The 26,441-nt window shown below is 38.7% G+C and overlaps 1 long non-coding RNA gene across 2 annotated transcripts in view; it reads right to left on the reverse strand.

The window, feature by feature from the left end:
• The window catches only part of LOC118016583, a 452,221-nt gene that overhangs the window by 99,034 nt on the left and 326,746 nt on the right, over positions 1-26,441 (reverse strand). For both annotated transcript variants that reach the window (XR_004680865.1, XR_004680867.1), the window contains one exon: positions 1,741-1,902. This is a non-coding gene — a long non-coding RNA (uncharacterized LOC118016583). The remainder of the gene's footprint in view (positions 1-1,740; positions 1,903-26,441) is intronic.

Genomic DNA, 26,441 nt, shown 5'->3' on the forward strand with positions numbered 1-26,441 from the left:
CCTTCAAATTCACCCCTGGAGATGTTACTTCAGACATGCTCATGGTAGATAAATGTAGTCCTGATTTACATTGCTAGGTCATGGAGCATGAAATCTCAGTGCGTTCCAATCTGTGTATAAATATGAAAAGGTAAACAAATGCACTCACCTGTGTAGGGATAAGAGAGAGTGCTTACTGCATTAAAGAGCGTGCAAAAAAAAAAAAAAAAAAAAAGCAGGGGAGGGCGGCTGGTGGCACAGTCGATTAAGCATCTACCTCAGGTCGTGATCCCAGGGTTGTGAGATCGAGCCCTGAGTTGGGCTCTGCGCTTAGCGAGGAGTCTGCTTCGGATTCTCTCTCCCTCTCCCTCTGCCCCTCCTGCTTGTGCTCTTTCTCTCTCTCTCTCTCTCTGAAAATAAATAAATAAACCTTAAAAAAAAAAAAAGAGTGTGCATATTACAAAGTTCTGTGAAACCAATGAGTGTCCAAAATGTATTGATATATAGTTGCAAATGCAGGAATGAAGATATGGCATCTAAAATCGTGTCCAATAATGAAGCACAGTGGGTTACATATAAGAGTTGGTAATATAGGTTTTTAAATCTCAGTCTATAAATATTCTTTTCTAACCTACACTGAAAAATGTCTGAAGGAAACAGGAGTGTTAACACACACACATACAATCATTTGAATTGAAAAACTGTGGCAGCAACTAAAATTTAATGAGTAACCTATTTCCTTTTAGACCGTGAGTCCACCATCCCACGTTAATTGGATTGTCTGGCATTCATAGCCACCAGATGGAAAAACTCAACATCGTGCAAAGAGCTACCGACCTTGGCTGTTTGTGGATCATGCAATGTGATTCACTTTGAATATTTTAGGAGACGATTGCCTTGTGGATTCTCATCATCTTTTTTATTCCTCGGTCTTCTATCTTTAATTACAGAATCACAGATTTGGGGGATGTTACAAGGCACAGGATGAGTCAGCAAAATACGCATTTGTGCTTATTTTGAACTTGCCCTGTTTTCGGTAAAATTTCTTGTATGAAAAAAGTATGAAAACCGCATGTCAAATAAAAAGAATTTTGACTCTGCAAACATATTTCAGAAATAATGGAAATAAATTTAGGAGAAAAATAAGAGGAGGTCAGTGTTTTTCTTTGTGAAAGGGCTCATTAGGCTGGGGCAGTCAGGGACTGCCCAATTAGGACCTTTCAACTAAGAATACCATTCTGGTTCGATAAGTTTCTATATTCCAGCTAGGCTCAATTCCTTTTATTGTAAGATATTATATTAGCAAGGTAACGATAGGTACTATAACAGATAAACCCTAAAATCTCAGTAGCTTGGGGCGCCTGGGTGGCTCAGTTGGTTAAGCGACTGCCTTCGGCTCAGGTCATGATCCTGGAGTCCCGGGATCGAGTCTCACATCAGGCTCCCTGCTCGGCAGGGAGTCTGCTTCTCCCTCTGACCCTCCTCCCTCTCATGCTCTCTGTCTCTCATTGTCTCTCTCGCAAATAAATAAAATCTTAAAAAAAAAAAATTTAAAAAAAAATCTCAGTAGCTTAACACAAATCTCAATGGCTTAACACAAGCTTATTTTTCGCTCCTGCAGATTCCAAACACTTTCTTCTTCAAGGGTGTCTCTCTGCCAGAGGTTAATTCAACAGTTCTCACCATTGGAAGGAGGGCATGAATTTCCGGCAGACAGCTAGCTGTCTCTTCCATGGAAATTGTGCTTTTAGGAAATCTCACCTTACCAGGAAAACTCAAGTCGTGAGTCCATACCCCCCTGACTTGGGAAGGCTCTTTCTTCTTGGTCGTGAGATAGCCACAAAGCAGAATCATAATAAAGTACAGAAGAGTTTGGAAAGATTGCCATCCTATAGTCAATGGAACACTCCAGAAGAGAAGTACCTATGGTGTACACAGAAGGATAAATGTTAGACACAGATTTTACACACCAAAAGGAATTCTGATAGCTTTCATAATAGATGTGAGGTAAATTATGCTGTAAATGTATTAATACATGAACCTCATTCTATGACGGCCCTAAGGGATCATCTACATTCATTTTGCTGATGTTTGCATTTTAACACATGAGATTGAAAAGTTCAACCATGGGCGCCTGGGTGGCTCAGTTGGTTGGGCGACTGCTTTCGGCTCAGGTCATGATCCTGGAGTCCCGGGATCGAGTCCCGCGTCGGGCTGCTTCTGCCTCTGACCCTCCCCCCTCTCATGTGCTCTCTCTCTCTCATTCTCTCTGTCTCAAATAAATAAATAAATAAATCTTAAAAAAAAAAAAGAAAAGTTCAACCATGTAGAGTGGAGGATGTCTTCAATAGAAACAAGGAAGTTTCACTGGATTCTTTATGAAAGTGGCAGCAAAGGTCTGATGGTGAAGCTTCTGTCCTATTTCTCTCCACTTGCTCTCACAGATTAGACAATGTGCTGTCTAGTTTATAATTGTTATCCTATATCCCTTAGATATAAACTGGACTATGGGTCATTGCATATCCTTTCTGTCATAAAACATTTCACTGTGACCCTGTTAGGTCAAATCTAAGTAATTCAGGTATATGACTGATATATTGATTCTGGCCCATTTGGTACCGTCATTGCTACAATGTGGTATTAAACCCTAAGATTTCAATGTTGATGGGGCAGAGGATTTTTTGCACAGAAGACTAGAGACCTCTGAGGATGAACATCTCTGTACTAGGAACAAAGATCACAGTGGTAGGCTGGCTCTTTCCCCAGGGGTGTCATGGCTACTGGATGCTGATGTTGAGAAATAACTGTGACAAAGCATTCAAAAGGTATCCCCCTGAGGAAGGGGGATTCATTCATCTGCAACAGAACTCTCACGATGAGGCAAATATCTAAAATCTTCAGATTCTACCATCAGATCAATCTCTGTCTTCATTATACCTTCCCAGGATGCCAAGTTATCACGAATTTTATAAGTGAAATGCTGGTACATGTTAGAGTCAGCTACCTTTCTAGTCACTGCTGGGAAAACAAAAGGGACTGGTTCTCATCTTGATTCTTCCATTTAGTTAAACCTATTGCAATTGTTCACCATTCCATTTAATCAAAAACTATTTATTCAGTGTCAACTATGAGCTAGCTTCTACTTGGTTCTACAGAGATGATACTTAAAAACACACTAAAACTCTAAAATAACACCTCTTCCTTTATGGAACTGATAATCTAGGGGAGGGGACAGATAAACAAATATTCCCATAAATATAGAAAGAAGTCCAAGGAAAACAATGCATGCAGCCATGAGAACACATCAGACCCTGGGGGCCAGTGAAGAACTCCTTGAGGTGGTTGGTTTCACCGTGAGATGGAAGGATATGTCAGAGTAACCTACACAGTGGCAGTTGGAAGCAGAAAGCTGGGGTGTGTAGACCACAAGACATAAAATGATGTCAAATTGAATAAAATTATATGACTGACAGAAGGCTGATCACACACAGGCTTAGAAGCCACTTCGGGTGATCCCCATCTTTGCACTAAGTCGGCAATGGGAGGACACTGACTTCATTGGACTTGTATTTTACCAAGGTCAACCTTGAATCCAGGGGATGTCGAGAAACCACAGGGGAAGCTATCTCCTTCACTCTAACAGGTTCCCCTAGTTTTCAAGCCAGCTCAACTTAATTATGCAGTGGAAAACAACTTATTTATAAAAAAGAGTTGAATTTCACATGCCACAAATTTTGCTGATGTTATTAGGCAGCATTACATTACAGACAAGGCTTGTACTAAAAAAAAAATGTTGCTATCTGTCTCTATATTAAACACCACATGTATACTGGAATATACCCACAATCTCTTGCCTGGGTGTGTTTCCAGTTAAAGAAAATAAGTCCTCCATTCCCCCTGCTTCCCTGTCCTTTCTGCTTATTCCCAAGACCAAATTTTCATAAAAAATTATGGACCACTAGTTTATGTCTTCTCTTAACTTTGAAATCCTTCTAGCAAGTAAGCCTTTGAAATTGAAATTCGTCATGACAAAGCACCTGGTGTCATACTCATGACGGGGAGCCCTCAACAGTTGTTGAGCCAGGAATTTTCTCTCCACTGGCAAATTCCCTCTTTCACGAATGCTTTACTCATTTCATAAATAAAGTATTTTAGGAAATAGGGACCAGCACTTAGCCTGTCCACATTTCGGTGGATTACTTACATTTCAGAAATTAAAAGGATTCTATAATTGTGAGTTCTGATGGTTATCAGCGATATTACAATACCAGATCTTCTGTTAAGCATTTGTGTGAAAATTAAACATGATTTAAATTCTAGCCTCTAAGATTTATTTCTCCCTGCTACTATTACACAAAACCACTATTAATATGCTGTGAAATGAGACATCTACGGCATCGCTAGTAAAAGCCTTTAAGTGGTAATCCTTCTGAATCCTTTCTTGTAATAGCCGAACATTTGCTGTACAAAACCAATGAAATTCACACATGCTGCTATGGAGTGGTGGAGTGATTATTACAGCATTTTTTTTCCCCCAAAGTACCTTAGGCATTAGATGATTAGAGAATAGTCTTATGTTTTAAACTTCCTGCCAACAATGTGGCTTTTAGTTGCATTGGATTGAGGACAAATTGTAGTATAATGTATGTTGACAGTTTAATGACACGGGTTACCATCCTTGGTGTACTTTATGATGTAATACATCCTTACAGGTGTCTCCAGAGAATTGTGCTATGATTTTCAAGGCACAGAAAATTCAATAAACTAAAACAGTCTGAGTAAGATTTCTGCCTTCTGTATACTTTGGACATTTTCCTAAAAAATAAATAGGTGCTACCCTTCTAAAATATTTTTCTGACATGCCTTTTCTGTTTTTCTTCTCAAGCTGTAGATTTTAAGACTGGCATGGTACAATTCTTATTAAATTATACATTAAAAATATAAAAGTCTCTTTCTTTATTTAAAAAACAGTCTTTTCCAGGTCTTGAAGGTAAAGTTCCTCTTCTATAAAAAGCCGTAATTGTGGTTTTCAAAAATCTCATTAAATATTTAGATCTTTTAGAGCCACAAGTGTTTTCTGTTGAAGAAGTTTAAACACATTTAGGCTAATTATTTCTAATGTTTTGACCATTGTACAAATACTTAGAGTATTAAATAGCTAATAGCATAAAACAAAATAGCAAGTCTTATGTGCAGAATTCATATAATTACTCCTGGATTTTCTTTTCATCAAGATACTTCTGGGTGAAACAAAAATGGCAATACAATGTATTTTTTAAAGTGATATGAAACATTAGTATTAAACGAATGCAAGTCTAAATACAGATGTGACTTTATGTAGCCTTATTCCCATTTACACAACTATAAACACAAAAAAATATTCAAGCTCTTAAGCACGCTAAACCCACTGTGATTTCACAATGGACAATTGTCTGGTATTTCAGTGATTTGCAGAAAAGAAAACATACCCTATAGTCCTCTCTTAAAAAAAAAAAAAAAAAAAAAACATGGGGTGCCTGGGTGGCTCAGTCGGTTAAGTGGCTGCCTTCGGCTTGGGTCATGATCCCAGGGTGCTGGGTTGGAGCCCCGGCATTGGGCTCCCTGCTCAGTGGGGAGCCTGCTTCTCCCTCTCCCTCTGCCTGCCTCTCTGCCTACTTGTTCTCTCTTTCTATCTCTCTGTCAAATAAATAAATAAAATCTTAAAAAACAAAACAAAACAAAAAACTAGACAGTATGGGAATACAGAGGAACATACAGCAAGTTTCCCATCCTAAAGGTAAGATAGTCACTTTCTAGGAAGTGCTTCCTTTGTTGCAGATACTGTGTAAAATATTTGACATACATTATTTTCTCTACTGCTCCAAGCTACCCCAGAGGATAGGTTCCTTATTATTATCTTCATTTTACAGATGAGGAAAGAGCATCCAGAAAGGTCAGTGGTTGACCTCAGATTTTAGAGCACATACATGGTGGAATTAGGATTCTCAATCTAGCATTCAGAATTCAGACCCTGGAACATACTGCCTTCCTCACTGGCCAGGCAATTGATTTAGATTTTTTTAAAAAGGCACATGTGGGTATTTTCATTAAAAACAACACAAGCTAATATAAAGAATACTAAACGGACATAGATTGTGGCTTTTGTTTGTTCGAGGACTAAGAAACTCAATCGCTTGGGAAATCCATTTGGAGATCCCTTCATCTCAGTGCTCACCCAACAACTCAATGTTAGTGCTCTTGAAACTCATGCTACTTAAATTATCTCATTGTTATCGTTATTATTGCATTTTCTGTGTGTTCAAAGCAAACATATACAAAGTAATCAAGTCTTTTGTGAAGCTCCTGAGAGCTGAGACAGGGTGATGTGAAAAACAAATTGCAGTAGAGTATGAGGCGCAAAGAAAAAAAAAAAAAATCATGCCCTTGAATTCTAGCCTACAAGAACTTTTTCAGTTCCAGTGTCTTTGTTGCTTTTTCTAATTTTTTTGGCCCAGGGTTTGTGCGCTTTCCTCCTCCCAGGGGTTCCACCAGGCAGGCCTGGTTGGAAGAGGTCCCAGCAGAGAGCAGAGGTCTGAGGATTATTGAAGTGGTTTTCTTTTTAATCACTTATAAAAACAGAGACAAAGCCAATCACCAGCCATGTGATTTACTCCAAGTCTCCGGGTCTCTAAATCCCCTGAAGAAAGCTAGAATCAGCACTTTTCCAACAGCGTGGTATTTTGAGCTTCAGTCAAGTTTGAGTACCATACTGCTCTGGGAAGGGGAGAGAGGCAGAGGAAAAAAAAAAAAAAAAAAAAAAAAAAATATATATATATATATATCTATATCTATATCTATATCTATATCACTTGAACGTCTTAATAAAATGGAGACCGTACTTAAACTACCATGCTCAAGCACAGGGTATGTGCTTGTGTCTAGTCTCTCCTAGCACTTTGAAAATGGATTCTCGCTTTATTTCCTGGTTGATGAAGCTTAACACAATCTCTGTTCCTTCCTCTCATAGCCTCTGATTTTTCTTTCTTGGGGTTTGCAATCAGAAAGTACTCCTTAAAAGCTAAATTAGGAACAGAAGATGAAGAGACTGAGATAAATCTGATTGCATTGGTCCTCACTAAAACGTAATTAAGCAGCATTTAAGTAAACACTCCCTAGGCAATTGCAGAGAAAGGGGCAAAGCCCTGAAAGAGGAGTCACCATTTTAACACCCTAGTGGCCAAGCAGTCTTGGGAATGGTCGGCGGTTTCACATGAAATCCCCACCCCCCAAAAAGCAACAACAGAAATCCTAAGGATGAGCACAAAGGATTAATTTCATTTTATTGTGTATTTGCAAGTCTCAAGGCTGGGTTAACCAGGCAACAGCATGCATTCCCCCCCATCCCAACCACCCCACCCCCACTTTAGAAAAGAAAGCAATCTGTAAACTCAAACCAAATGTTTTCCATTTCTTTTCCTCTCTCAGAAACGTCAGCGGACTTAGTCAAGCACAGGCAAAGTGCCAGCCGCAGCTAGATTACGCTAACCCTGAGATGCGGGAGTTGGCTGTGTTCCTCTGAGGCTTGCACAGGATGGTATGAAAAGTAATGAACACACAGAGAGACCCTGCAGGGCATGATGTGGTTTGTGTTTACGCCTCATTGGAACACTGTGGGTATTAGCTATTATTCCAAATCTTCACGTGTATGGTGTCCTCTGGTTTTGCACATGTACTGACTCACTTCTCAACATATTTAGGCTTCTTTCCCTTGCAAATGCCCACTCCTCACACTCCAAGCCTGCATCTCTTTCCCTTCACCCCTTCCCTCAAACTATACTCTAGTCAATTTGGTGGAGGCTTTCCGGCCCCTTTCTAAACAAGATCCCTGTTTCCTTGGAGCAGATGATGCCTAGGGTTACATCCTGAGGAGATGTGGACAACTTGAAATTTTTCAAATTCCATTGCATAAATTAGAGTATATGGAGGATCTAAACTAAAGGTTTATTAATTAATGTATAAAATGCAGCTTAATTTTATAAATAATAAGTACCTAATATTTTGGTTAGAATATTCACAGTCATTAAGAACATTAAAGAAATGTTGCACACGTAGCTTTACCTTCAAAGATATACGTAGGGACTAGGTATACTAAGAGAATTTGAAACCAGAGAGAATCGACAGTCCAACATTTACTATTCATTGAAACATAATGCTTTTTGTCCAATAATGAAACTGACGTGACTGTTAACTTTATGAAGAAAAGAAACAAAATTAAAATGGCCCTGTGGTAATTTGCTTGGTCTCTTTCATCTAGTGTTGTTTTATTTGTACTTGCATTCTGTAGGAGGCACAGGAAACACATTCTTTTAAATAGTTTGTAAAATAACAAGACAATACCATAATGATTGTATTAACAGCAAGATCACAATACAATCCAGAAATCCAGAGCAACATGATACAACTTTCCCTAATAAGTGACTAGTGATTCAAGTCAATTGAGGGGACCTTCCGAATAAAACTAGAATACATGTGCATCTACCAAAGCCCATGGCTAAATGATTTCCAAGTGAAATACAATCTGTTACCGGAAGAAAAGGAGTCACTAGCAAATCCCTGGTCATTACATGGTTAATATTAGTCACGTAATAGGAAGGTTACTTCCCATTAAGTCCAGAAGGTGAGGCCACGATGATCTCCTTACACATAATAGCAATGTACCAAAGAAGGAACTGATTAGATTACAATTAGAAGAGCTATTGCAAAGCCCTAAATATATAATTGGCAAGGTTCCTCCAAGTGGGAAGTGCTGATATCCAATACACATCAGCTCTGGCTTGGCTTGTCTTGTTAGGTAAACAAAATGTGTCTTGCCTGTCATTGTCATAAAATATTAATGCACTGGAAGTCTCTAAACCTTGCTAAGCATAAGGCCTATTATCACACTTAAGAGCAAAGCAATCTAATAAATCGCTGGCTGTGTAAAAACCAAGTCAGCTGGCAGAGACAGCAATCTCCCTTAGGGATGGTAAGAGCCTCATCTTCAACTCCAGCAGCTGCAGTTCCAGAGAAATTATGTTTCTTCTGCTTAGTAAAAATACATTTGTGCTGAATTCTGTTATTTAAATTCTAATGGAATCATTAGGAATATCCATACATTATGAGTAATAGAAAATTAACTAAGAAAATCATCTACAGTACTGTCATATAATAGGCACGGTATTTTTATTAGGCTTGAGTTTTAGGCAGTGAAATCTGATGTCAAATCACGCTGCTTATTTCTAAAACCCATTCCGAAAGAGTAGGAACCCCCAACTCATACATAAATAATCATGTGTAAACACTGAGCACTGAACTACTGTCCCTAATTGAAAGCAACTCACTTGTTTTGCCCTGGTAGGAGGTCCTTCAGGCAGTAAGTAAACAGAAAAGCAATATTGTTGCTATGTACCTTAAAAACTGTTATAAAATTGCTGGTATGTTGTATTTTATGCAACACTTAACCACTCTCTGAAAACCCGAAGAAAGATATATTTCAGAATGAACCAAGCCTTTACTTGCCTCCACCCCCCCAAATATATACACACTTTAAATTAGTCAAATCAACATATTCCCAGTAAGAGAGAAAAGGTAAGCCGATAGATTTTTAAAATAGTAATGACAAGTGATATTAAGTGCTTGCACATATATTATTTCATTTTAACTTCATAATAACCCAGTAAGGTAAGCACAACTGTCACATCCATGTCCAAAATAAAGGAACAGATCATTCTCCCCGAGTCAATCATTTCACGGGAGGCACCATTAGTTTATAAATGCTACTCAACTGACTTTGAACGCCACACCTCTCAAGGCAGCCCAGTTTTTGTTGTTGCTGTCATTTTATTTTCTACTTACAACTCCATCTTGACAAAGACGGTGTTTCAAGCTCTGAAAAGCATTTAGCCTACCAATATGTAATCGCGACCAAGGGATGGTAATTTGAGGTTACACGATTAATGGATGGTGTGTCCCTTTCATAGGACATTCGGTAACAAAATGTTGATGACCCACACGTGTGGAAAACATGAACTAAAAAAGCCTGCCATACTTAGAAGGAATATTAGGAGCTGAAAATATATTTAAGTCAAAAGGGGAAATAAGCCCTTTCTTACGTGGCACAGGGATCATAGGCTTTACACTTACGCGGAGACTAATGTGGGCACTTAACAAGCATCCCTCGTCCGTAGGATGATGGTGCTTCAGGAAAGGAACACAGTCCTCCCTGGTGTTTGGTATATGGTGATAACATTCTCCACAAGGTCATGCCGTTCCCCCATAAGTTGACAGTAACGTTTATGTCAGAGAAACTAGAGAATTATCACTAGAATAGAGTGTGCATTATTTCCTCACTTAGGAAAAACTACATCATGATCAATTTGAAGCACAAGGATCTCTAGTGGTGTGAAAAGCGGGTCTGGAAGCTACACATTTACTGAGTAAATGCTGATAAGATCACCACCAGCCGACAGCGAGATCACCTCTCTGAATTCCTCATGCTTAGGTCATTTATTCAGTCAGCCCGTAACTGTTGATAACCTGCTCTGTGTGTAGCGTAACGGGAGCTGCTGAAGTCAAAGGCGATTACGATTCAATGGCTGTCCTCAAGGTGTCCATACTTTTGTTAAGAAAAATTAAATTACATTAAATTACACACTCAGATATGTTAATAAAGGGACAAAGTGCTCAGTGACACAGAAGATGCAAAAAAAAAAAATTCTACTTCTTAATTTTCTGAAATCAAATCTAATCTGAAATCAAATCAAATCTAAGACTTTATTTGCCCCTGGTGGCAAGAAGGGTATTAGCGGCCACACAGGCTCCTTTCTTCTTTGCTTTATTTGGTCCCTGGACAATGGCAGATCACCTTAAGCCTTAGCGCATGGTGGCCATTCTCCTTGTCACTGTTCATTCTGTGGCAGTCGGCTGATCAGGCAGTGCCCCTCAGAGCTGAGTCCTCTCTCCATATTCCTCCTCCTCAGATCTTGGTCAAAGCTTCCAGGGAACAACCACCACTTAGTGGCCAGTTTTCGAGCACTCTTCACAATGTCTCACATTAAGGCGTGACATCCAAATGACTTTCCTTTTTCTACCTCACCCAAACCTACAACAGGATGTTTGCCCCTCTCCTTTCTTCTTTATTGAGAATTAGCCTCTCACTGGCACTTCCTGCTCATTCTTCTCACTGCGTAAAAGATCCAATAGTTCTCCCTTGGTTGCTTCCTGTAACAGTTGAGTGTTATAGTACAGAGAAGTGCTGAATGACTCATCAAGTCAGGCTCCGTACCCTCAAACTAGAAAATACCTGTTTACCTCTTCTGAGGCAAAAAGAAAACATAAAATTCAATTCAAAAAAAGCAGTAGTACTCTCTTCTTCCCCCAAGGATGAAGCCCATTCCTTTATAGGCAGCAAAATAAACACCATGGTTGATTCGGTGCATCCTGCAATTTAAGTTCTCAATATCTCACCCTGTTACACCTCAACCACAAGCACACAAAAAGCATGTAGATGAATTTCTAGCTAAATTCTTCAACTACACCATGCTCTTTCATGATCTCATTTCCATATCTGTACATGACATTTTCTCTCCTGGAATGAAAATGCTGCATTTTCAAGGCTCAGTTCATATGTCAACATTTCTATTAATTAATTACTAACTTCTCTAAGCAAAGAGACTTACTCTCTTCACTTCTATAGCATTTTAATATTACTACTATAATATACTTGAGATTATATTATAATTACCTGTTTACTTGATGGTCTCTACCCATAGATCATTATGTCCTAGAGGATATGCACTATTTCTATTTTTTAAAGATTTTATTTATTTATTTGAGAGAGATTGAGCAGGAGAGAGAGAGCAGGAGTGGTGGGGGTGGGGGGAGGAGAGAAGCAGAGGGAGTGAGAGAAGCGGACTCCTTGCTGAACAAAGAGCCGGATGCAGGGCTTAATCCCAGGACCCCAGGATCACAACCTGAGCCAAAAGTAGATGTTTAACCAACTGAGCCACCCAGGCGCCCCCACTATTTCTATTTTATAAATATGTTTCCAGTAGGACACAGGTCTCAACTTTGGAACACCTCGGATCACAATAACAGGATGGCAAAGAGGATGTGAAGGCAAAAAATAGTTAAGATCAAGACTATACCTGGGTCCAATACCCCAAAATACTGACTAATCATTTGAGTAATCTATTTCAGTATTGTGGGAATACTGGAATCACTGGGCAGTGATGAAACTTGGCATCAAGCTAATGGCAGTATTCAGATCTAAAGGGTTCTCATTGAATCACATTGAATCTAGACACCAGCTGGTGGCTTATAGTTCAGGGATTGATGTGTAGTGAGGGCAGTTAGTGCTCCAGCCAGGTAAACCAGAGAAAGGAGTAGGAGAAGAGCCAAAAAAAGAGCTCAGCCCTAGGGCCAAAAGAGATTTTCCTTTGCATCCCTTTATAACACTAATCATCAGTCATAGTGGTAATTGTAGTAACAGTTATTAGTATTATTGCTAATATCAGGAGTAGTAAAGAAAAATATCTCCCAAAGTCCCCAACATACTTCCCTCATATCCTATTAGCCAGAAGTAGCTAAATGAAATAATGCACTGAAAGATGTTAATACTGGAAATGAAATGCTCTGTGACTCACAAAATGTAAAAATATTATATTTCTTAATTTTCCTAAAAACATCTAGTCTGAACTCTGAGAATCCATTTAACAGTGGAGGCATGTTGGCTCCTTCTCTCTTGCTTTCTTTGGTCCCAGGAAAATGGCAGCCTTAAAAATTAAGCCGAAGCCTTAATGCACGGTATTCATTCTTAGAGTCATCTGATCACTTCTAGATGCCCGTGGTCAACTGGGCTTTCTGGATTGCCTCAAATCAATAATGATACATTCCCTGCCTCTGGGTACATCGTCATACAAAGTTGGCAAGAAAGAAGTGAAAATGGCTGATGGGTAGGCCACAAATAGTATCTACCATAATCAGACAGAAAACATATCCCCAAAATCACTTCTTGGCAATTTGGCTAAGATCAAGTGAAAACAGATGCCCTAAAACACCAAGAAGAGATAAAGAGATGGTAAGAATGAAAGTTATAAACATACTGAGCATAGAAATAGAAATGTCAACATAAGTTAACAGACAAATTTTATAGGAAATGAATAAATAAAGGGAAAGACATTTTAGAAAAGGTAATGACTTAGAATTCTCAGAATTGAGGAAAAATGTAAGACCTTGAATTGAAAGAACACATAGCGGCAAACTGGATAAATTAGGACTAACCTACGTTGACACATGCTCTGGTGACAATTAAGAACATCAAGTAAAAATAAAGCGTTCTTTAAAGTTCCTGGGAGGAAAATCCAATCACTCATAGAGGAGTTAGAATTAAACGGACATTGAAATTTTCAAGGACATCATAGTCAAGAAGGTAAACAGTTACATTTTCAGAGTGTTGAAATAAAAGCACATGATGCTGGAATTCTATATCCTATTAAACATTTTCTTTAAATGTAAGTGTGAAATAAAAATATTACCAGGCAAAAAGGACTTCAAAAAGTTAATCACACAAAAACCTATCTGTGTTCTTCAGCAAATAAAGAATTAGATCCAGGAGGATGCTGCAAATACATGAGAAGTAAGGGTGAATAAATAACTTAAGGAATAATTTTATTATCTAAAAGAGCAATGACCATAAGAAAAAAAATCTAATAAGTAAGAAAATGTCCCTAACAGTCAAGAATTAAAACTCTAGATGTTGTATAAATGGAGTGTTTCCTAAAGGGTTTAACTTATTGAAATAGAATTTATAGATATTTATAAGCTAAAAAAACAAATTAGAAAAAAATAAACTTTAGCATAAGTCATTTTTTTAAGATTTATTTACTTATTTGAGAGAGACAGAGAGAGGAGGGAGAGGGGCAGAGGAAAGAGAATCTCAAACAGATTCCCTGTTGAGCACAGAGCTCAATGCAGGGCTTGATCCCACAACCCTGAGATAATGACCTGAGCCAAAATCAAGAGTCAGATACTTAACTGACTGAGCCACCCAAGTACCCCTAGCATAAGTCTTACTAAAAGATAATCACTTTTCAGACCAGCAGGAGAAAATTCACCATTTTCAGTGGATATTAGGAAAATAGGGGAAGTAAGGTGGGGGGGGGGAGGATAAACAAACTCTTAATAAACTGAAAAAACAAAATATATGTCAGAAGTCCCAATATAATAGTAATTAAAAGAAATAGAAATGGCCTTTACCACTGACCAAAAATCTCTGGTGGATTTTTTAAAAGATTCACACGTATGAAAATGCAAAATACATGAAGTTTACAAATCAAGGGAGAGAAAAAAATGACTGCACACAATCATGGACCAAAATAAAGCCAGGATCAGACAAAATAATTTAAAATAAAAATGATCATGAGGAGGGGCGCCTGGGTGACTCAGTTGGTTAAGTGTCTGACTCTTGGTTTTGGTTTGGATCATGATCTCAGGATCATGATATCAAGCCCCGGGTCAGGCTCTGCATTCAGTGGGGAGTCTGGTTGAGATTTCTCTCTCTCTCTCTCTCCCTGCCCCTCCCCCTGCTCACATGCTCTCTCTCTCTAAAATAAAATAAATAAAATATTTTAAAAATGATCATGAGGAAAAAATAGAGATATTATATGCTGGCTATGTATAATCATCATGAATCTATCTTCATATAACAGTGCAGTCAAAAATATTATATAACAGCTCTGATAGACCTAAAGGAGGAAATGGATACATCAACAATTATAATTAGAGATTATTAACTAATTACTGCCAATAAATCAAACAGACCATGAAAAAGCAAATATATTCCTTACTGATTAAAAAAAAAGCTCTAATTAATAAACCTTACATCAATAGAAACTATGCATTTGCTTCAAGCAAAATTTAAAAATTTAGAAAAATTAACCTTGTACAAAGCCACAAAATCTCAATAAATCCCTCCTAATCAATATTATATAGACTTTATCTGTAAAGCAATAAAATTATATATCAGTTAGTAGTTAAAAAAATTAGTGTCTAGAAGAAAATATTTCTTAATAACCCTTGGATTCAAGAAGGGAGATTATATAAGTTTTGAAGTAGAAAAACAGTAGTAGTACCCTATTTTAAAATCTGATCATCCATATGAAACAGATTTAAAGCTATGTTGGGGTTTTCATTGACCATAAACTCAATATGGACCAACAGCTGAAAAAAAAATTGAACAAACAATAAATGAGATCCAGCACCTTTTTTAGTGCAAGTACAGTATCCAAAACACAAAAAGTTAGAATTCATCCTGAATGTTGTATTCTGTATGAGATGATACAATATAAGGAGAATTATGAGGAAAAACAAAAAAATTGGAAGGGAGGGCCCCAGGATGGGAGGCTCAACACCTTATTCAGATGGTTGGGATTTCAGGACAGTCAAGTAGTGCAAGCACATGAATCCTCAATGTATCAGGAGTTACCATCTGTACAGTGGTGGAGTGTGTAGATGGATAATTCATGTGATTCAAAAGGGCAAAAGTAAGACCAACACCTGGGAATTCCAGTAGGCAGAAATTGAAAGAAGGTAAAAAAGAAATTTCTAACAGTTAGAGTTAATTAAAAACAATTGCTCAGAACAGCAAGTTAGGACAAAAGAATATTCTAGCAGAGGTGGCCTCCTGATGCAGTAAAAGGAATTTCTACAAAGAACAGGTCATTGGAGAGCAATCCATCTATGTCCATCTATGTCCCAAGTTGTAGAACAGGACATCTATGCATCTTGGGACTCAAAAATGTCTGAAGTTCTTTATTTTCACAATAAAAATATCAACTCTTTGAAAAAGAATAAATTCTCTTAATGGTACCTTTGTGTTGTCCATGCAAAAAGTGGTGATTGCTACTGAATTTTACCTTTTCATGTTCCTGGTCAAATTTCCATTAGTATGCAGCCCTAGTGATGGAAAATAATTTTGCCTAGAATTTGGTTTATTTTTCAGCCCTGATTTACCCCTCTGAATTACAAAAAGAGTGCTAAAAACTTGCATGTGTTTAAGGTTCTATAGAGTTTACTGTGCCTTTTCCTTTGATGAATAATAACATTGGAAAATATTTCTTTCACAAGAGCTAGAGACTGTGAATTTTTGTTTCTATTATAAGCAAGGACAAGTTGTTACAAAATGTTAAGAAAAGTTTTTTGAGTTTGCAACGATGAAGACTGGTGTCTTCTGTTACGCTACCAATAATATGAGTTTGAGCAGCAAGGGATGAGGTATCCCTCACTGAAAAATGGAAGAGAAACTTCCAGTGCAATTCCTGTAGGATGGCCAAACAGAGGACAATATTTTCATTCATCTGTTAACTAGTTCATTCATTCACATACTATATGAGTGACACTCTGTGTCGCAGTGAAGAGCATGGACAATGGAGCCAGCCTGTATGGAGGCAACACCTATCTTCACCAAATGAGAAGTATGAAAGTCTAAGCAAGTAGCCTGATTTTCTTGTCTTCAGTTCCTGCATTTGTAAAGGATGATAATGATGACTACTTCCTAGGTTTTTGTGAGGATTAAATGATGATAGAGATGAGAGATAGATAGATGGATAGATAGATTAGATAGATAAAGATGGATGGATAGATGGATGGATGGAGGGAGGGAGAAAGGGAGGGAAAGAGAGAGAGAAGGATGGATGGATAGAGGATAGATGAAGGGAGGGAGGGAGGGAGATGGATGGATGGATGGATGGATTGATGGATGGAAGATAGAAAGATAGATAGATAGATAGATAATAAAGATGGATGGATGGATGGATAGATGGATGGAGGGAGGGAGGGGTAGATGGATGGAAGATAGATAGGAGGATAGATAGATAGATAATAGAGATCGATAATTACAGATGACAACACACGTACAAATATATAGTACCTAGAACAAAGACTGGCCTTTGTGCCATCTAAGTGTTAGCTGTTACTACCATGTCCCAGAGTCTGGGCTGGATGCTAGGGATACAATATTGAGAAAATGAAAGGTACTTTAATAAAATACAATACGGTATGATAGGTCAAATTATGGAGTTCTACTTAATCCTAAAAATACAGGGAAGTTGTTGAAAGCTTTGAAATGGGCAAGCTAGGGTCCATTTTGCTTGTTTTAAAGATTATTCTGGCCTCACTGAGACGAATGGATTGACCAAGGAAGAGGGGAAGGTTTCCAAAGAATGGACACAGAGAGACGAGTGCAATGTTATTACATGCCAAAAGCAAGTGCAAAGGAAGGCCGAAATCTTCTAATTTTCTTTTTCTGAAAATGTGGTGGGCTTGCGTTCGTGCATGCACGTGCATGTCTGTTGGGGGGGGGTGAGGCTGCGGTGTGCCTAATCATTGGCGAACGCCGCTCTGCCTTTGGAGTTGCAGTAAGTAACACTCCGACCTTTACAAAGTTCCTAAACCTCTCTAAGACTTAATTTCCTCTTTTTGTAAAACATGGATTCACAGCATTTTGGAAAGAACTGAATAAGAAACTGTGTGTGAAAGGAATTCTTAACCATAAGGCACAATATAAATGTTGCAGTTGTGATTATGTCCGGGATGTGGAAATCTCAAGGTCTCTTCTAGGATGTTTATTTTACCAAAGGAGAGGCATAAAGATGGAAATGGGATGTCACAAGGCAAGAAAAAGTGGTGATTAATATCTGTGGTTACAAATCAAGCTTTTCATGTAACAACGTCCTTCGTCTAGAATGATGTTTCACGGGGTCTCATCTCTGACCAACTGCTCCAATATCTAACTCCCTCCCTCAGGATTTTGATTTCCACAGGTTTTCCCCTCACTGGGACAATGATCAGAACATTTTTTTTAGCCTCCCACTATCTTCTTACCCTCACATCCCTCTTGAACCCAACTCAAATTCCGTGTTCAGTCAGTACCATCATTCCTGCTCACATACCACCATACACACAATGCCCCTCCTTCATCATACTCCCCTGGAAAAATCCCAACCCCAGTTAAATTCAACTAGCCACATGGGCTGCTTCTGCCCCTGAGAGGTGACTATATGAAGGAAAACAAAACCACACTGACCGGATTCATTTTATAATCATGACCACTAACTACGGTCCTACTATACTTCTCTCATTCTTCTAGATGACTGACTAATGCTCTCCGTTGTGCTAAATCCAATAGCCACTTTGCATATTACTATATAAGCAGCCCTTTACATTTTTATATTTAGCAATCTGATCAGCCTGGAAAGTTTAGGCTTGGTCCTAGTTTGGGATTTCTTCTCTTACGGTGAGCTTGTCCTACTGACCACCTGTTTTGTGATGCAACAACCTCCTTCCAACATAAACATATACACACACAGGCACATGAATCCACGTAAGTGTGTACCTACAGACTCATAAGGGAGGTCTGATCTCCCTTATCCTACTTGATTCCCCCCCCCATAGCTATACCACCGTTTGTCATACTATATATTTACTCGTTTGTTGATATTCATCTCATACCATTCAAATATACATTTCACAAGGACAGGGACTTTGTTTTATTCATCATTAAATCCCCAAAGCCTCCAGCAGCGCTCAACATTTAGTAGGTACTCAACAAGTTTTATTTGAATGAATGAATAAATGAGGGAAATCAATATTTAAATTTAGGGAATTTCCCAGAAGATAAAAATAGTTGTTTAATTAGCAATGACAAATCAAACGTGTTAACAAGCTATGATATAAATATTCCATATATGTATTTATTCATTATTCAGTAGTATTTATGACTTGCTTGTTCCCAAAAATGATGAGGCAACTGATATGTGTACAGTATTGCTATTTATTAACTGAGTATAGAATATTCTCTCTGTCTCTTATGAAGGAAAAAAAACGTGGTCTAATTGCTTTTATAAAGTATGAGTGAACCTTCATTAAAAGGGCAAAGGGAACAGAGTAATAAGGCTTTCTTCAAACAGTAACTGATGGAAAATTTGTTGGGTTTTTTTTGTATATAATTAAAAAAACACAGATGGGCAGTGCCAAAGTTAGGGGATCTTTGAGTTACTAGAAACCGAGAGGATTTTTTTTTTTTTTTCATTTCAAGAGTGAAGATGTCAACTGAGCCTCTACTCTCTTTTTTTTCTTTTTAAAGATTTTATTTATTTATCTTAGAGAGAGAGAGGGACAACAAGAGCAGAAGCGGCAAAGGGGGAGGGAGAGAGAGAAATCTCAAGCAGACTCCATGCTCAGCGCAGAGCCCAACACAGGGCTTGATCCCAGGACCCTGAGATCATGACCTGAGCTGCAACCAAGAGTCAGACACTTAACTGCCTGTGCCACCCAGGCGCCCTTTAAAAAGAAAAAAAAAAAAAAAAGATTTTATTTACTCTCTTCTTTGACATACCTATGCTTCTTTCCAGTTTTACTAACTCAAAAGACGATTCCTCATATGCCAAATATACTATTGAAATTTGCATCTTGTGAAAAAAAAAAGTCATTCTCAAATATTTACTATTATCATTTTGGCATAAAAACAGGTTTGCCCCAATTCTAAAATGTCTAAATTGGTCAAGACATGTTAAGTCTCTCTACCTACTTTTGTATGTCTAATATAAGTTCTTGCCAAAAAAAAAAAAAAAATAGAGATATCTTTTCAATTCTATTAAGAAAGTAATTTCCATGATGAGATTGGCTAGAGTTTGGAACGAGTTTTACATAGAAGTAGAGAAGGCTTCGAGGCCATTAAAATAAAACCATACAAAACAGTGGGGAATGTACTCTACTAGGAGGGAAAATGCTGTCCAGATCCCTGGAGGCTGCCGCGGAGAGCTGAATAGGCCTTTTCAATCTCCAGCCTTTATGATTCCAGGTAACTATTCTGAGAATAGATGAAAGGAGTGGGTTTTTATTCTATCCATGTTGAGCTCCTATTAGCCTCTTGAGGAAATAGGGGTTTTGCAGAAAGTGTGAGTTTTCTGAGTGTTACTGAAATGTCCTTGTTTAATTTCCTTATGAAAAGGCACTCTAATAATAGCTACATCTTCTAATATTAACAAAGCTGCAAAGTTACACAAGTCAGAATAATTTTCCTCTGCTTGGATGACAAAATCCTTCAATGTCCTTGTCTCTCTTCTCCCAATGTGCCACCCCCTTTATAGTCGATGTTTGCTCTTTAATATTTGATTTCACATTTGATTCCAGGCATCCTGAGACAGAGCTGCAGTGTGAAGTGGGAATATTCAAAAGGGAGAGAAGATATGGCGGCCACCCTACCATGAGCAAGTCCACTGAACTGTAAATCTACCCTACATTTAATTACTCAACTAGACGGTGCATGGATAAGGTCTCCCGAATGTTGGCTATTGGAAGTGATTGAGTCAGCTTGCAGTAATAAGCTTTTCTACAGCTAAAGCCAAAGGTTGAAAGTAGACATAGAACTTCAAGGCAAGGATTGTTTTTAAAGAGCTGCAAAACTCAAAGAATAACAGAACCTTCTTTTGTATGGATTCCTAAGTTTCAAAACCTTAAATTGAAATGGGGGAGTTCTGTGGAAAGGACTGAGTCCCCTCAAGCAAATTTACAAGTATTTGGGTCAGTAATGGGGGTGGAAGCCCACCCTCCCCATGCCAACTTCTACCACATGCGCGGCATCATTAGCTCATGTTCATATAATGAATAGCAAAGATAATTGCACTTGTGAGATGAATCAGCAAGTCCCCATTAGAGCAGCAAAATAACACTGTTTTCTTTCTGAATCATTGTGGAAGGCAAATGGAAAAGTGACAAATAGACTTTGTTCTCCATCAGTGATGGAAGGAGAATTCGTGTTGGGAGCCAAATTTCCAAAGTAAGGCATACAGGGCTTGCCAGCAAAACTGTTCACACCCCCACAGAGACCACAAAGCCTGCAGCTGTAATTTCAGAAACACACGTGTGTATAAATCAAATAATTGCACACCTAACTATCCACTTGAGCCTGTGTGCCTGGGTTTTTTGCAGGTGCCCGGGGCACGTGTGCTACTTGGCTTCGAAAACAAGGTTTAGTCTAATTGACAGGATATTATCAAATTCAGGCTGACTTGTATGGACAAATCTCAAAATATGAGGGTGGCATGAGGTATCCAGCAGCACCTCTGAACATTCTGTATGTGTGTTCTGCAAGGTCCTTGCAGCTGACTGAATTCTAAACAACAGAAAGAGACAAAATGAAAATGTCAGTTTCGTTCTAATTCACGAAACTATGTTTCCAGAGCAGTCAATGAAGCAACATCATTTTGAAACATTCTTGCCATTTACAGAAAGAGAGGAAAAATTGAGCAAGTATTACTTTGCTTTATATAATGATGCTTTTAAAGGGGATGAGGGGATGCTTTGGGTCTATTGGCCAGAAGAGCAAGCCGATCTGTGTTTCCATGTTCCAGCTGGCAGAAGCCCCAGCAGACAATCAGGGAGCAGGCTGCCGGCTGCCCAAGAAAGCGAAACTCACTACAACATGGAATCTGCCTGCAGGTTGAGCTTGTGCTCTCATTTTTCCAGGAAAAATTCAGGTCTTTGGGCCTTCAGAACAGGTGCAGTTACTACTCGTCCTCTACAACGACTTTACATGTTCTAGTAAAATAAGATGAATGGAGGACCAGTTCCTCCAAAAATTCTGCTGCGATTCAACAAAAAGCATTTCTGCAATTTTTACCTTGAGACAAAGAAAACCATGACATCTATTTCACAGATGATATTTGAACCACCAGCTTCTCCTTTACCGCCCTCCCCCCACCAGAAGTTTATAGATTTAGCTTTGTTGAGTACACACATATACACGTGAGCATGCAACACACACACACACACACACACACACACATCATACAGCCAGAAAATTCTGAATGAAACGATGCCAAAACTCAGCTGCAAATAATAAGATGCTGCAAACAGTGTTTCTCATGTGTTAGACTATTTTTTTATTGCTATGTTAATCCCCATATATTACATCATTAGTTTTAGATGTAGTGTTCCATTATTCATTGTTTGTGCATAACACCCAGTGCTCCAGGCAGAACCTGCCTTCCTCAATACCCATCACCAGGCTAACCCATCCTCCCACCACCCTCCTCTCTAGAACCCTCAGTTTGTTTTTCAGAGTCCATCATCTCTCATGGTTCGTCTACCCCTCCAATTTCCCCCCCTCATTCTTCCCCTCCTGCTATCTTCTTCTTCTGTTTCTTTTTTTTTTTCCTTAACATATATTGCATTATTTGTTTCAGAGGTACAGATCTGAGATTCAACAGTCTTGCACAATTCACAACGCTTACCAGAGCACATACCCTCCCCAGTGTCTATCACCCAGTCACCCCATCCCTCCCACCCCACCCCCCACTCCAACAACCCTCAGTTTGTTTCTTGAGATTAAGAATTCCTCATATCAGTGAGGTCATGATACATGTCTTTCTCTGTTTGACTTATTTCACTCAGCATAATACCCTCCAGTTCCATCCACGTCATTGCAAATGGTAAGATCTCATTCTTTTTGATGGCTGCATAATATTCCATTGTATATATATACCACTTCTTCTTTATCCATTCCTCTGTTGATGGAAATCTTGGCTCTTTCCACAGTTTGGCTATTGTGGACATTGCGGCTATAAACATCGGGGTGCACGTACCCCTTCGGATCCCTACTTTTGTATCTTTGGGGTAAATACCCAGTAGTGCAATTGCTGGATCGTATGGTAGCTCTATTTTCAACTTTTTGAGGAACCTCCATACTGTTTTCCAGAGTGTCTGTACCAGCTTGCATTCCCACCAACAGTGTAGGAAGGTTCCCCTTTCTCCGCATCCCCGCCAACATCTGTCATTTCCTGACTTGTTAATTTTAGCCATTCTGACTGGTGTGAGGTGGTATCTCATTGAGGTTTTGATTTGGATTTCCCTGATGCCAAGTGATATTGAGCTCTTTTTCATGTGTCTGTTGGCCATTTGGATGTCTTCTTTGGAAAAATGTCTGTTCATGTCTTCTGCCCATTTCTCGATTGGATTCTTTGTTCTTTGGGTGTTGAGTTTGCTAAGTTCTTTATAGATTTTGGATACTAGCCCTTTATCTGATATGTCATTTGCAAATATTTTCTTCCATTCTGTCGGTTGTCTTTTGGTTTTATTGACTGTTTCCTTTGCTTTGCAAAAGCTTTTTATCTTGATGAAGTCCCAATAGTTCATTTTTGCCCTTGCTTCCCTTGCCTTTGGCGATGTTTCTAGGAAGAAGTTGCTGCGGCTGAGGTCGAAGAGGTTGCTGCCTGTGTTCTCCTTTAGGATGTTGATGGACTCCTGTCTCACATTGAGGTCTTTCAACCATTTGGAGTCTGTTTTTGTGTGTGGTGTAAGGAAATGGTCCAGTTTCATTCTTCTGCATGTGGCTGTCCAATTTTCCCAACACCATTTGTTGAAGAGACTGTCTTTTTTCCATTGGACATTCTTTCCTGCTTTGTCGAAGATTAGTTGACCATAGAGTTGAGGGTCCATTTCTGGGCTCTCTATTCTGTTCCATTGATCTATGTGTCTGTTTTTGTGCCAGTCCCATACTGTCTTGATGATGACAGCTTTGTAATAGAGCTGGAAGTCCAGAATTGTGATGCCGCCGGCTTTGCTTTTCTTTTTCAACATTCCTCTGGCTATGCGGGGTCTTTTCTGGTTCCATACAAATTTTAGGATTATTTGTTCCATTTCTTTGACAAAAGTGGATGGTATTTTGATGGGAATTGCAATGAATGTGTAGATTGCTCTAGGTAGCATTGACATCTTCACAATATTTGTTCTTCCAATCCATGAGCATGGAACGTTTTTCCATTTCTTTGTGTCTTCCTCAATTTCTTTCATGAGTATTTTATAGTTTTCTGAGTACAGATCCTTTGTCTCTTTGGTTAGATTTATGCCTAGGTATCTTATGGTTTTGGGTGCAATTGTAAATGGGATTGACTCCTTAATTTCTCTTTCTTCTGTCTTGCTGTTGGTGTATAGGAATGCCACTGACTTCTGTGCATTGATTTTATATCCTGCCACTTGACTGAATTCCTGTCTGAGTTCTAGCAGTTTTGGGGTGGAGTCTTTGGGTTTTCCACATAAAGTATCATATCATCTGCAAAGAGTGAGAGTGACTTCTTCTTTGCCGATTTGGATGCCTTTGATTTCTTTTTGTTGTCTGATTGTTGTGGCTAGGACTTCTAATACTATGTTGAATAGCAGTGGTGATAGTGGACATCCCTGCTGCGTTCCTGACCTTATGGGGAAAGCTCTCAGTTTTTCCCCATTGAGAATGATATTCTATGAAAAACCTATGAAAAACTGTAGGTTTTTCATAGATGGCTTTTATGATATTGAGGTCGGTACCCTCTATCCCTAGAGTGTGAAGAGTTTTGATCAAGAAAGGATGCTGTACTTTGTCAAATGCTTTTTCTGCATCTATTGAGAGGATCATATGGTTCTTGTTCTTTCTTTTGTTAATGTATTATATCACGTTGATTGATTTGCGGATGTTGAACCAACCTTGCAGCCCAGGGATAAATCCCACTTGGTCGTGGTGAATAATCCTTTTAATGTACTGTTGGATCCTATTGGCTAGTATTTTGGTGAGAATTTTTGCATCCATGTTCATCAAGGATATTGGTCTGTAGTTCTCCTTTTTGATGGGGTCTTTGTCTGGTTTGGGGATAAAGGTAATGCCTCATAAAATGAGTTTGGAAGTTTTCCTTCCATTTCTATTTTTTGGAACAGTTTCAGAGGAATAGGTATTAATTCTTCTTGAAATGTTTGGTAGAATTCCCCTGGGAAGTCATCTGGCCCTGGGCTTTTGTTTATTGGGAGATTTTTGATGACTTCTTCAATTTCCTTAGTGTTTATAGGTCTGTTCCAGTTTTCTATTTCTTCCTGGTTCAGTTTTGGTAGTTGATACATCTCTAGGAATGCATCCATTTCTTCCAGGTTATCTAATTTGCTGGCATAGAGTTGCTCATAATATGTTCTTATAATTGTTTGTATTTCTTTGGTGTTGGTTGTGATCTCTCCTCTTTCATTCATGATTTTGTTGATTTGGGTCATTTCTCCTTTCTTTTTGATAAGTCTGGCCAGGGGTTTATCCATCTTGTTAATTCTTTCAAAGAACCAGCTCCTAGTTTCGTTGATCTGTTCTACTGTTCTTTTAGTTTCTATTTCATTGATTTCTGCTCTGATCTTTATGATTTCTCTTCTCCTGCTGGGTTTAGGCTTTATTTGCTGTTCTTTCTCCAGCTCCTTTAGGTGTAGGGTTAGGTTGTGCACTTGAGACCTTTCTTGTTTCTTGAGAAAGGCTTATATTGCTATATACTTTCCTCTTAGGACTGCCTTTGCTGCATCCCAAAGATTTTGAACAGTTGTGTTTTCATTTTCATTGGTTTCCATGAATTTTTTAAATTCTTCTTTAATTTCCTGGTTGACCCATTCATTCTTTAGTAGGATGCTCTTTAGCCTCCATGTATCCGAGTTCTTTCCGACTTTCCTCTTGTGGTTGAGTTCTGGTTTCAAAGCATTGTGGTCTGAAAATAATAAGCAGGGAATGATCCCAGTCTTTTGGTACCGGTTGAGACTTGACTTATGACCTAGGATGTGATCGATTCTGGAGAATGTTCCATGGGCACTAGAGAAGAATGTGTATTCTGTTGCTTTGGGATGGAATGTTCTGAATATGTCTATGAAGTCCATTTGGTCCAGTGTGTCATTTAAAGTCTTTATTTCCTTGTTGATCTTTTGCTTAGATGATCTGTCCATTTCAGTGAGGGGGGTGTTAAAGTCCCCCACTATTATTGTATTGTTGTCGATGTGTTTCTTTGCTTTTGTTATTAATTGCCTTATATAATTGGCTGCTCCCAGGTTAGGGGCATAGATATTTACAATTGTTAGATCTTCTTGTTGGATAGACCCTTTAAGTAGGATATAATGTCCTTCCTCATCTCTTATTACAGTCTTTGGTTTAAAATCTAATTTGTCTGATATAAGGATTGCCACCCCAGCTTTCTTTTGGTGTCCATTAGCATGGTAAATGGTTTTCCACCCCCTCACTTTCCATCTGGTGGTGTCTTTGGGTCTAAAATGAGTCTCTTGCAGACAGCATATCGATGGCTCTTGTTTTTTAATCCAGTCTGATAGCCTGTGTCTTTTGATTGGGCATTTAGCCCATTTACCTTCAGGGTAACTATTGAAAGATAGGAATTTAGCGCCATTGTATTGCCTGTAAGGTGACTGTTACCGTATATTGTCTGTGTTCCCCTATGGTCTATGTTGCTTTCAGGCTCTCTCTTTGCTTAGAGGACCCCTTTCAAGATTTCTTGTAGGGCTGGTTTCATGTTTGCAAATTCCTTTAGTTTTTGTTTGTCCTGGAAGCTTTTTATCTCTCCTTCTATTTTCAGTGACAGCCTAGCTGGATATAGTATTTTTGGCTG

Source organism: Mirounga leonina, unplaced genomic scaffold (genome assembly GCF_011800145.1).
Source record: "Mirounga leonina isolate KUSES-001 unplaced genomic scaffold, KU_Mleo_1.0 Mir_168, whole genome shotgun sequence".
NCBI lineage: Eukaryota > Metazoa > Chordata > Mammalia > Carnivora > Phocidae > Mirounga > Mirounga leonina.